The sequence below is a fragment of the Rattus norvegicus genome, chromosome 4 (genome assembly GCF_021556685.1).
Source record: "Rattus norvegicus strain SHRSP/BbbUtx chromosome 4, alternate assembly SHRSP_T2T, whole genome shotgun sequence".
NCBI classification, from domain to species: Eukaryota; Metazoa; Chordata; class Mammalia; order Rodentia; family Muridae; genus Rattus; species Rattus norvegicus.
Window position 1 is genome coordinate 169516814 of NC_141537.1, and position 11571 is coordinate 169528384.

General features: G+C 46.0%; 1 long non-coding RNA gene across 1 annotated transcript in view; it reads left to right on the forward strand.

Annotated features, from left to right (window-relative positions):
- The window catches only part of LOC102551409 (uncharacterized), a 41497-nt gene that overhangs the window by 27042 nt on the left and 2884 nt on the right, over positions 1-11571 (forward strand). The gene's annotated exons all lie outside the window — the stretch shown is intronic.

Consider the following 11571-nt stretch of genomic DNA (forward strand, 5'->3'; position numbering starts at 1 on the left):
TATCAATCTATATATCTATCGATCTATATATATATATATATATACACACACATATATATGTAAACAAATAGATTAAAATACAGAGCAGGCCTGTGAGATGGCTCGTTGGGAAAAAGTGCTTGCCCTGCAATCATAACAACCATGGTTCAGTCCCCGAATCTACATAATGGAAATAGACGGCAGACTGTCTCCCGGTCCTCTGACCTTTATGAGCATGCCCTCCCCTGCCACCCTGCTCTCCCACAAACAAATGGTGTAATTTTACAGTTTAAAATATAGATCGGTACCTGGATGAGCCTTTGGTCTTTTATCATTGTCATCAAGTACCACGTAGGGGGGCACGAGCACATGTTCGTTTAAATGGCTTCACAATGGGTCGGTCATTACATTACCTCAGACGCGGCAGTGATGCATCACTCCATGGCATGCAGAAAGCTACAGTGTCACAGGACAGTAGGGAATTTGTGGCTCTGTTATGGTCTTACGGGCCCATCTGTGGGTCGTCTCGTTGACCTTAATCCTGTTATGGGGTACGCGACCAAGTTCACCGCTCTAACTTAGCCACTCGAGGTCAAACTTCCCAATGCTTTGCACATCTTCAAGCTTGTTCCAGAACCTTCCCATCCGTCCTAAGCACCTCAAATCCATAAGCAGTTTCTCTCCATTTCTCCCTGTCTCCAACCCCTGACAACCACAGATCCGCCTGCTTTTTGCCTGTTCTGGTTTTTTCACACAATGTGGCCCTGCGACATGACCATTTGTATCTGGCTTTTTACTTAATCTAAGAGTTTACAGTTCATCCACATTGTGGCGTTTACAGACGCACCCCTTTTCATGGCTGCAAGAGTCCGTGCACCTGAAATCGTACTTCAATTCCCAGGACCCATCTAGTGGAAAGAGAAAACCAACCTGTTCTGATCTCCGTACGCATGTCCACACACATACTCACAAAATAAATAAACAAATAAGTATATTTTTAGTTGTCAAAAAATACAGATATCAAAATTTACTATTTGAACTATTTTAAGTGTACAGTTCAGTGACGTTAATACTGCACGTCTATACTGTTGAGGATCCACAGCCATGTCTGCTCTAGATCCTTCTTTTTTCCTCTGTCCTCCCTGCTGGGGATTGAACCCAGAACCTCATACGTGCTAAGCAGGTGTTGGGCTATAACTACAGCCCTCTTTTTAAACTTTTTTTTCAGCCTGTGACTCTCCTCCTCCAGTCTCCTGAGTGGCTGGTACATAGGCTTATGCCACATTGCTATTTTAATGTTCCCCTCTTTCCTGTGTGACAAGAATCAGCAGCTTGGGAGGAGGCAGTCACCTGCACATTAGCAGGCAAGGCCAGGTAGTAAGTCAGGCGAGACAGTTTATTCTTTGTATCCACCTGGCTAGCCCAAGGGTCACCCAGATTAAACATTATTTCTGGGTGTGAATGAGAGAATTAGTGTTTGAGTTTAACTCAGTAATTATTCTCCCTGATGTGAGTGAGCATTATCCAATTGGTTGATTGCCTGAAGAAAACAAAACAAAGGAGAAACACGCGCGCACACACACACACACACACACACTAACACACACACACTAACACACACACTAACACACACATTAACTAACACACACTAACACACACATTAACTAACACATACACTAACACACACACACTAACACACACACACTAACACACACATTAACTAACACACACACTAACACACACACACTAACACACACATGAACTAACACACACACACTAACACACACATTAACTGACACACACTAACACACACACACTAACACACACACACTAACACACACACACTAACTGCATGAGACCTCCTATTTCGTCTCCCTTTGCTCTCAAACTAGGAGTTTTACGATTATCTCCTTCTTAAATCTTTGAACTAAGCATTAGCTTTTCGGGGTCTCCATCCTACAGATCACATGACTTCTCAGCCTCCATAATCTGTTGGCTAGTTCTCGTTTTTTTAAAATCTATCTATCACCTATTACTTTATTACCTATTTATCACCTTTATTACCTATTTATCACCCATCGATCATCTTTTCTTTTCCCCTGAGGCATGGTTTTCTGCAGCCCAGGCTGGTCTAGAACTTACTACGTAGCCAAAGATAACCTTGAACTTTAAATCAGTTCTTAATTTTCTAAGAAAACTTTGCTTCATATTCCTTTGTTCATGTCTCCAAGGGTCATATTTGGCACACTTTTCTGTAACTACTTATGTATTAATTGTGCTTGAACTGGGCAGGATGGCACACACCTGAAATCCCTCCACTCAAGGGGCAGAATCAAGAGTCTAGAATCAAGCCAACGTTCAGCCTGTTTATATTAGCAGGGTCTAAATCAGCCCATCATAGTAAGATTTTATTTCAAAAAACAAGACAGCAAAAACAATTACCCTTGACTCTCTAATTCCTGATAAACTGCCTGACAAGGAGAGGTACCGATGACTAGCCAGTGAATGGATGTGTGAGATGAGAACATTGTCAGAGCATGACCTTCCCACAGAACCAGGCCTGGTGGCACACAGACCTGGAGTGGGAGGTGGAGGCAGGGGGATTGGGAATCCAAGGTCTGAGTCTGAGACTAACCTGGGCTACATAAGACCCTGTTTCAAAAAGAAAAGAGAAATTATAGTCAGCTCAGCCTGAAGCCCTTGAAGACGGAGGCAGGAGGATCAGAAGTTCAAGCTTGGGGCTGGAGAGATGGCTCGGCAGCTAAACACATGTGCAGGGGAACCAGGTTCAGTTCATAGCACCAGTGTGGGGGTTCAAACCCATCTGTAACTTCTGCTTCAGGGAACCTAATGCCCTTTTGCTGACCTCCATGAGCACCAGGCACTCATATACATACGTGTGTGTGTGTGTGTGTGTGTGTGTGTGCAAACACTCATCCACACAAAATAAAAATAAATTAACTTTTTTTCTTTTTTAGTACAGAATAGTTTATTCAGAGCATGAGAGAGAAAGAGAGACAGAGAGAGAGGTAGAGGCTGGCTGTGATCACATTGGGGGGGATAGGGAGGGGGTGAGGAAGGCAAGAGCAAAGGAGGAGCAAGAGAGCAAGCTTCTTCTTCTTCTTCTTCTTCTTCTTCTTCTTCTTCTTCTTCTTCTTCTTCTTCTTCTTCTTCTTCTTCTTCTTCTTCTTTTTTTTTTTTTGTAAGCTGAAGGTCATTTTCAGTTATACAGGAAGTTCAAGACCAGTCTGGGCTACATGAGACTGCCTCCCCCCCCAAAAAAATTACAAACTGATAATTATTTAATGTTAGAATGACAATGAGAAAGTCATTTTAAGAAATGGATGGATTGGTGAGAAGTAGAAGCCCAAAGCAGGTTTTGCTCAGGCCTAGAGAAATTCCTGGAATTCCTGGTGGTTTTATTCACTGAGACTGAGAATGGAGAAGCTGAGGTGTGGAGTGGAGGTATGGGAACCCTGGGGATTGTGTGGCAAGAAGGTGGCACAGTCCAAATCTGACCAACTCTCTAAGTGGACATGGAGAAATTTAAGATGATAGTCCACACAGTAGACCTTCAAAAGTTTATGTTGTATTTTTTCTTACCTCACTTCAAAAAAACCCCTCTTTTATAGGATGTAAGCTGGTTGTTTTATAGGGTCCTTTTCCAGACATGAGGGCCACTTAGACCCCAAACCAAAGGGGTATTATGCCAGACAGATAGTGACTCCCAGCCTGTTCACAAGGAACTGGGGCTCTAGGGGGACTCAGTCTCCTGTTAGAGCTCCTTTGTCCTGATTGCTAGTCTAATGGCACGTTCTTTGTGTGTCAAGAGAATGAAAATGGTCAGTTTAGCAGTCTGTTTTGAGAATTTACTTTTTCTTCTTCCTTCCTATCTATCTATCTATCTATCTATCTATCTATCTATCTATCTATCTATCTAGTTTCGAGACAGGGTTTCTCTGACTGTCCTGGAACTCTCACTTTAGACCAGGAGGTCCTTGAACTCAGAGAAAACGATCTGACTCTGTCGGCTCTAAAGGCACGAGCCACCAATGCCCGGCTTCTTTTTCGTTTTTGTTTTTTTCTTTCTTTTTGATGATATTGGGGATTTGAACCATAGGGCTTGCGTATGGTTGACAAGTACTCTCCCACTGAGCTATAGCTTCAGTCCTTTAAAAAAAAATACACAGTTTTTATTTTGAGAAAGAGTTTCACTAAGTAGCCTAAGATGGCTTCAGACTTCCTCAGTAAGCCAGGTGGGCTCTGAGCTCTCCATTGTTCAGATAGAGTCACCCAAGCAGCTGGAATGTACTTCTTTTGGGGATATTTAAATGGAGCTGAGAAGATGGCTCAGTCAGTAAAATGCCTGCATCAGAGTGTAAGGACCTGAGTTCAGACCCTCTGCACCCACGTAAATCCCAGGCAGTTCCAGGCCTTTCTAACTCAGTGCTGAAAGGCTTGGATGGAAACAGGTAGATCCTTGAAGCTCATTGGCTGGTCATCCTGGCCCAACCCATCAGGTCTGGGATCCCTGAAAGACCTTGTTTCCTAGTTACATTTCCTGCTGCTATCACGACACCCTGACAAAAACAACTTAGGGGAAAAGGAGGGTTATTTGACTCACAACTTTGTTACAGTCTGTCATTTCGGGGGAAGTCAAGGGACTCGGGAACTTAAAACAACTCGGCATAACCAAGAGCAGCTTGCTTTCTCTAAATTGGCCTCTGACTCACAGAAATCTGCCTGCCTCAGCTTCCTGAGTGCTAACTAAACGTGCGCTACCACACCTGGCCAAAAGAAAGCGGTTTTGTTTTGCTTTGCTTTTAAAGAAGTGTTTATATTGCATCAAGCGTGCAAGTTTCCCCTAGGCTGCTAGGCAAGTGTTTGCTCGCCTCTCGGAGCTAACTGGAACGCTTCCTTCTTGAATACTCCATGGAGAGACTGAAAACACAGGCTGTGGACCATGGCTAGACAGAGTGTGGTCAGTAAACTGACCCACGACCTCTGCGGTGAGAAACTGTCTTCTACCCAGAGTTCCATTCACTTGCCAACACAGAAAGCCAAGTGCAACAACTCCCACACCAATTGCTTAAGACTTCTCTGGAGCCTGCTTCCACCTCCCCTTTCCAATGACCTCAGATCCCAGCCTATCGAAAGCTGCCCATTTCCACTCTGAGCTATCTTCTCACCAACTCTGCTTCAAGTCTCTGCCAGGTACAAGAGAGGGTGGCGGACACTGCAGCCGGCGCTCGCTCGGCATAAACGTCCACCACGCTCATCTGAATTGTCTCCGTTTACTTCCGTGCCGCTGGATGGATATTAAAAGATGTCATAGAGCCCGGTTATGAAAACAGCGCCGTTATTAAACATTTGTAAAGTACTTTACAGTCACTTTGGTGTGGCTCATAAACACCTCCAAAGTACTGATTGATACCCCCGCCTCCCCCCCACCTCCATTTTAGAGCCAAGAAAATTGAGAAGGAACTAGGAGATTAGGTGACTTGCCCAGAGCTAGGAGTGGAACATAAATTTTAGGGTCTGTTGTTTATGCGCTGAGGCCAGCCTGCCCTTTGGAATCATTACCATTTTAAAGTATTTGGCCCTGGGTTGAGTGGATATTAGGCAGTAGATCATATTTCAGCCTGGCAGGCGAGAAAGTATTGTTTTTGGTTTGTTTTTCTAACTTTTAGTAGGGGGACATATGGGCTGCATTAACTCTACTATGTAGCCCAATTTCAAAGATAGTTTCTCTTCCAAAGAAATTTTCACCGTCATTTAGCATTTGAAAGTTCAGCCCATGCCATCAGCCCTCTTGTTTTTCTCAAAAGATTTTGCCTTTTGCAGGAAAGTGGGTGGGGGGTCACAGATCCAGCCAGGAGTATAGTTTGTGATTGTGGCTGGGGCTGTGGATGGGGAGAGAGGATGGAGACAGGATGGACACAGTTCCTCTCATGCAAGGCCTGCTGCCCGCCCGTCATTCTCTCCCTCTCTGTCTCTGTCTGTCTCTGTCTCTCTGTCTCTCTCTCCCTCTCTCTGTCTCTCTCTGTGTCTCTCTCTGTGTCTCTGTCTCTGTCTCTGTCTCTGTCTCTCTCTCTCTCTCTCTCTCTTTCCCCCTCCCTCTCTCTCCCTCTTTCCCATGTTCTTATCCCCATCCAAAGTCTTAAGATTGGAAACTGAGATTTACGGCACCCAATTAGAGAATAAGGATGCTTGTCTAGAAGGAAGGGAGAATGGGAAAGAATGCATTTTGGTGGTTCCTTGCTGTCTGCAAAAAAAATAAATGCAGCTGTCCCTGTGCCTGCCGCTATTGTGTATTTAAGGAGGAGGATTCTTGGCAACAACGTTTGATCTTATTGCCGCTGTACCTGGTCAGCCCAGCACAGAATGCCCTACTGGTTAGGGGTCATTAGGTTAATGCATTCAGCATTACGTATGCAGTTTCAGTAACCGTTAAATAATAGGGCCAGGAAGGAAGCTCAACTGGGGCTTATCTAGCACACGCAAACCAGATTTTGGTGCGCACACAGGATGATAGGAGTTCAAGGTCGTCCTTGACTATATAGAGAGTTTAAGGCCAGCCTGGCATGTCATTCCCCTGCCGTGGTTCATCTGTCTGGGCCCTGGCGCTTTTGTACCTGCACACCTTGGCTTACCCGCTTATGAACATATGCACCGCTCCAGATCACAGTTCCCCTCCGTTGCCACATCTGATTTCTTCGTTCTGTTCTTCTTTCCTTCTCTAAGGGTGGGTGAAGTGGGATTTGTTTTGCTTTGTTTTTTGAGACAGACTCTCTTACTTGCTTGGACCCCACAAGCAATAGAGTAGCTGGCCCTGCAGGCCCCGGAGAGCTACCTGGTTTTGCCTCCCCAACACTGGAATTAGGAATATGAGGTTGTCGTCTTTTAAAAACACGTTTTTTGGGGAAATTGAATTCCCGAGGCTACCACATTACCATCTCCCCTTTGGTTGGCGACTATTTTTTGGCTTACAGTAAAGAGGGTTCCGTTATCGTGGCTGGAAATGTTGGTAGTAGAAGTATAAAGCGACTAACATCCAGGTAGAGCAGAGAGCAGAGAAAATCTGCCCACATTCCCTAACCCTTAGAATTCCTGTCCAACCACATCTGCCTTTCCTGTTGTGCCCTGAAAAGAAAACCCAATACCTGTTACAGTACTGGAAGTCTAAAAGGTTAGTCAAAACTAACCACAAGGTTTCTCCCTCCCTCCCTCCCTCCCTCCCTCCCTCCCTCCCTCCCTCCCTCCCTCCCTCCTCTCTCCCTACCCTCCTCTCTCCCTCTCTTTTTTTTGCTATGCTGGAATTGAACTCAGGGACTCACAGATCTTAAACAAACACTCCTACCACTGTATTATATTCTGCCCCTCCCCCACTTTGCGGTGGAGGTGCTGGGAATCCAACCCATGGCCTCGAAGAAACCAAAGCCAAATGCTCTACCATTGGGCTACATCCCTCAAGCCCTCTAATCATTACGTATTGATCACCCATTCAAGGCAAAGGCCATCATAACCGAAAAAGCAGATAAAGCAAGGGTGTGAGGGTGGAGGACCAGGTCGGACGAGTCCTGCAGCTCTCTGAGCAGTGTTTTTCTCATCCTTTCCAACGTGTAATTAGGATTAAATGGGGTGGAGGGGGAATGCGCGCTAGCCGCAGATGGCGAGCGATAAACGCTCTAACAGATGAAAAGCACTGTGAGATGAGTGCTGACCTTCCAGACACTTTTCACATCGCCAGGTAGAAAAGTTAGCCACATGAAAAGGCAAAAACAACCTAGGCTGGGCAGCATGTGCCAGCAGCCGAAGCTACATTGGAGGCCACTCAAGAGGTGGGAGACCGCTTGAGCCTCCAGCCTGAGCCATATAACATGACCCCCCAAAAAAGTGAAAGTAGGTATCAGGATGTTGAGGTGGTTCTTTTTCAGTCTTTATAGCGACAACATGTACTTAGTCATCAGAAGTATAGTATAGACTTTAGCTCATAATAAATCATATATATATATACCTTCATTTCCTTTTATTTCGATGTAAATGGATTTTTCTTACAAAGAGCGGGGTGGGGGGAACACAAATGTTTACTAAAGAAATTGTGCAAGGCAAGGTGGTACTTTCCTGAAATCCTAGCACCCTAAAGGCTGAGGCAGAGGGATCACTGTGAGTTTGAGGCCAGCCTGGGCTACATGAGACCAGGAGGAATAATAGCCATCTTGGAAGAGCATAGAGGTTTAGGGGTAACACTTGGCCTGGGTTTTAAGGACGAGAGGAAACTTACCAGGTAGAGAAGGGAAGTTTACTTACAAGCATGGTGGGTATCTTGACTTGTCTATGTATCCGCCATGTTAAGGAAATGGTGGGGAAGGGATGGGTACGTCCATCTCAGATTTCGTGGGAGGAAGGCAGATGCTACCGGCTGCTTTCTCCGGCTAGCGTGTAGCTAGTGATAGAGTGCTTGCTTAGAGTACTGCCCACTTCTATGTTAACTTGACACAAGCTAGAGTCATCAGAGAGGAGGGAGTCTCACGTGAGAAACGCTTTAAGAAGCAGTGTAGACGGCGCCCACTGCCCATGTGGAGGATCCACCTCCGGGGTGGGGGTGGGGGAGATGTCAAGAGTTCCTAGATGCTTTGCCACTGGCTCTGCAGGCCACTTGCCTGGGATGGGTGGACGGGGGGAGTGCAGGCCATTGAGTCATTCCACACCAAAGCGCAGGTCCTGTGCCTGCTGACGGAACTCATGGTCATGACTACCAAGGCATCCCTGGAGTTCGGCAGCCTTAATAAAGTAAAAAGTCCAGGGAGAGACCCAGGTTCCCTTTGCCTGTGGCCAGTGATGCTTCATTTGGTCCAGGTGTGGGCCTATAAGAGTGAACCAAGGGGCACGTTCTCTTCAAGGCAGCAACCCCCCAGGTACCTCACATGTGCCTACAAGCAAGCCTGTGCCCTAGCAGAGGCACGAGCTTTCTCTGGGAGTAAAAAGCCGAGACACTGGGACGAGTGCCTGTTATGAGCATTTTACAAGCCATAGTCACAAACTCTTTGTCTCACAGGATAGCCTTGTTTGTCATTTAATATTTAAAAGTGAAAATGTTTGCATCGAGAAGAGAAAATCAATGGTTGTAGACGAGCCAGGTATGGTGGCACAGGCCTGAAAACCCAAGGAAGTGGATCAGGAGTTCAAGGCCAGCCTCAGCTATATGATATTTACAAAGCTAGTTTACTCTGTCTGAGACCTGGTCTCAGAAATTAAACAAGAATGTCTTTAATCGGGCTGGAGAGATGGCTCAGAGGTTAAGAGCACTGGCTGCTCTTCCAGAGGTCCTGAGTTCAAGTCCCAGCAACCACATGGTGGCTCACAATCATCTGTAATTGGATCTGATGCCCTCTTCTGGTGTGACTGAAGACAGCAACAGTGTACTCATATAAACAAATTCTTAAAAAAAAAAAAAAAAGAATGTCTTTAATCCAAGTGCTTCCTTTCTAGACACTGACAGAGTCTGGCCTCACAGTATCGCTTACCTAGACTACTTGGCTACAGCCTCCTCTCTGATTGCTTCATTTCGGAGGAAGCATTTAGGTCTCCAGATGTGCAGGAGACTTGAGTCAAGAGGATCGAAAGTACAGGATCCACCTGACTGCAGAGTTGACTTTAAGACCAGCCGAGGCAACTTCAAAAAAAAAAAAAAAAAAAAAAAAGACCTTTTGAAAAAAGACCTTGTTTCAAAAGAAAAGGAAAGGGGTAGGGTGGCTTGATGGTCAAAGTTGGGGTGGGGGCAAGAAGAGGGGTAGCAAGTTGGTAGAATGCCTGCCCAGCAATGCGCAAAGCCCCCAGGTTCCCATCCTAGCGCAGCCGGACACCAAACACCATGGCGTAGGTCTGTGATCTCAACACTCAGTAAGCAGAGGTAGGAGGATCAGATGTTATAGTATATCCTTGGCTACCTAGCCAATTCGGAGCCAGCCCGGCCTCCATGAAACCATATCTCAAAGGAAAGGAAAAGAAGGAAGAAAGAGGGGGTTGGGGAGAGGAGGAGGGAAAGGAGGCATTTAGAGCTAGGCATGGTGGTACATACCTGTAATTCTGTACTTCTTATATTTTTGGTTGTGAGCCTAGCCTTTAACGGCTGAGCCATCTCTCCAGCCCAATCCTGTACGTCTAAACTGAAGACAGGGGGTATTGAGAAACCATGGTCCGCCTGGGCTACCAAGTGAGACACCGAAAAAAAGAAGGAAAAGAGCAAGTCTTTCATCCCAGGAAAGGTAGCACTAAGCAGGGAGGCAGGAGGAAGCTTCCACAAACATACAGAGAAAGTCTTTCTCTTTCCTCTCCAAATCCACTAACGAGGAGGGGAGCCATTTTCAAGTCCCAAGGCTCTTGGTCATTAATCTGATTCTGCTGTACAAGTGGATATTCAAAAAACTGCTTGTTAGATCATCTCAAAGCTTTATTTATTCAACCTACTTAAAGCTTATGTAAACTCCTTGGAGATTTGTGTCAAGCTGTTAAGTTGGGAAATACATGAAAAAGTAGAACTTTCGATAGGCCAGCTTTTCTCTTAAATTCGTTTTACCTAGCCCATGGTGGTTACTAGGAGAATAGAGGGGAAGATGGTGAGGGGGAGAGGAAATGAGGAGGAAGGGGAGAAGCCCTCGGGTCATTTACTTCTGACTTCCTGGCTACCCTTGTTAATCGCTACTGCCCTCTAGTGTTTGCTGCTTAGGTTACATGTGAAGTCCAAAGTGTGTGTGTGTGTGTGTGTGTGTGTGTGTGTGTGTGTGTGTGTGTGTGTGTGCCAGATTGTACGTATATGTACATACTCCTAGGTACCTGCATGGGGCTAGAAGGGAATGGGTGTTCGATTGCCAGGAACTGGAGTTACAGATGGATGTGAGTAGCTGGGTGGGTGCTGGCAGGTGAACCCCAGGCCTGCGTAAGAGCAGCAAGTGCTTTGAGCTGCTGAGTCATCTCTCCATTTTTAACCTCTAAAAACCATGTTTAGAGGTTTGGGAAAATAGTTCAGCCAGAAAGGGCAGAGCTCAGATCCCAGCAGCCGCTGAAAAAGCAGGGTGGGATGGTGTATTCTGGAATCCTAGCACTGGGGAGGTGAGACAGGAGGATTCCTGGAGCTCAGTGGGCAGTTAGTCTTGCCAAATGGTAAGCTCCACATTCAGCGAGAGCTTGAATTAAACAAACAAACAAACAAACAAACAAACAAAAGGTGGGGAGAGGGGTGGTGGTGGCGCACACCTTTAATGTCAGCACACTCAGGAGACAGGTGGCGGGGGGTTTGGGAGGTGTCTCTGTGAGTTCGAGGCCAGCGTGGTCTACAGGGCTAGTTCTAGGACAGCCAAGGCTACACCAAGAAACCCTGTCTTGGAAAGAACCTAAGTAAATAAATACAGAGGAGAATGATAGAGGAAACAATGTGTGGTAGCATCTAGATTGTCAGTGTGGCACACCTAGAGGGATCAACCCTCAGTTTAAGAATCTCCTCCATCATATTGGCCTCTGTTGGATGGATGCAGGAGGCCCAGCTCACAGTGGACGGTACATCCCTGGACAGATGTGCGTGGACCGTATGAG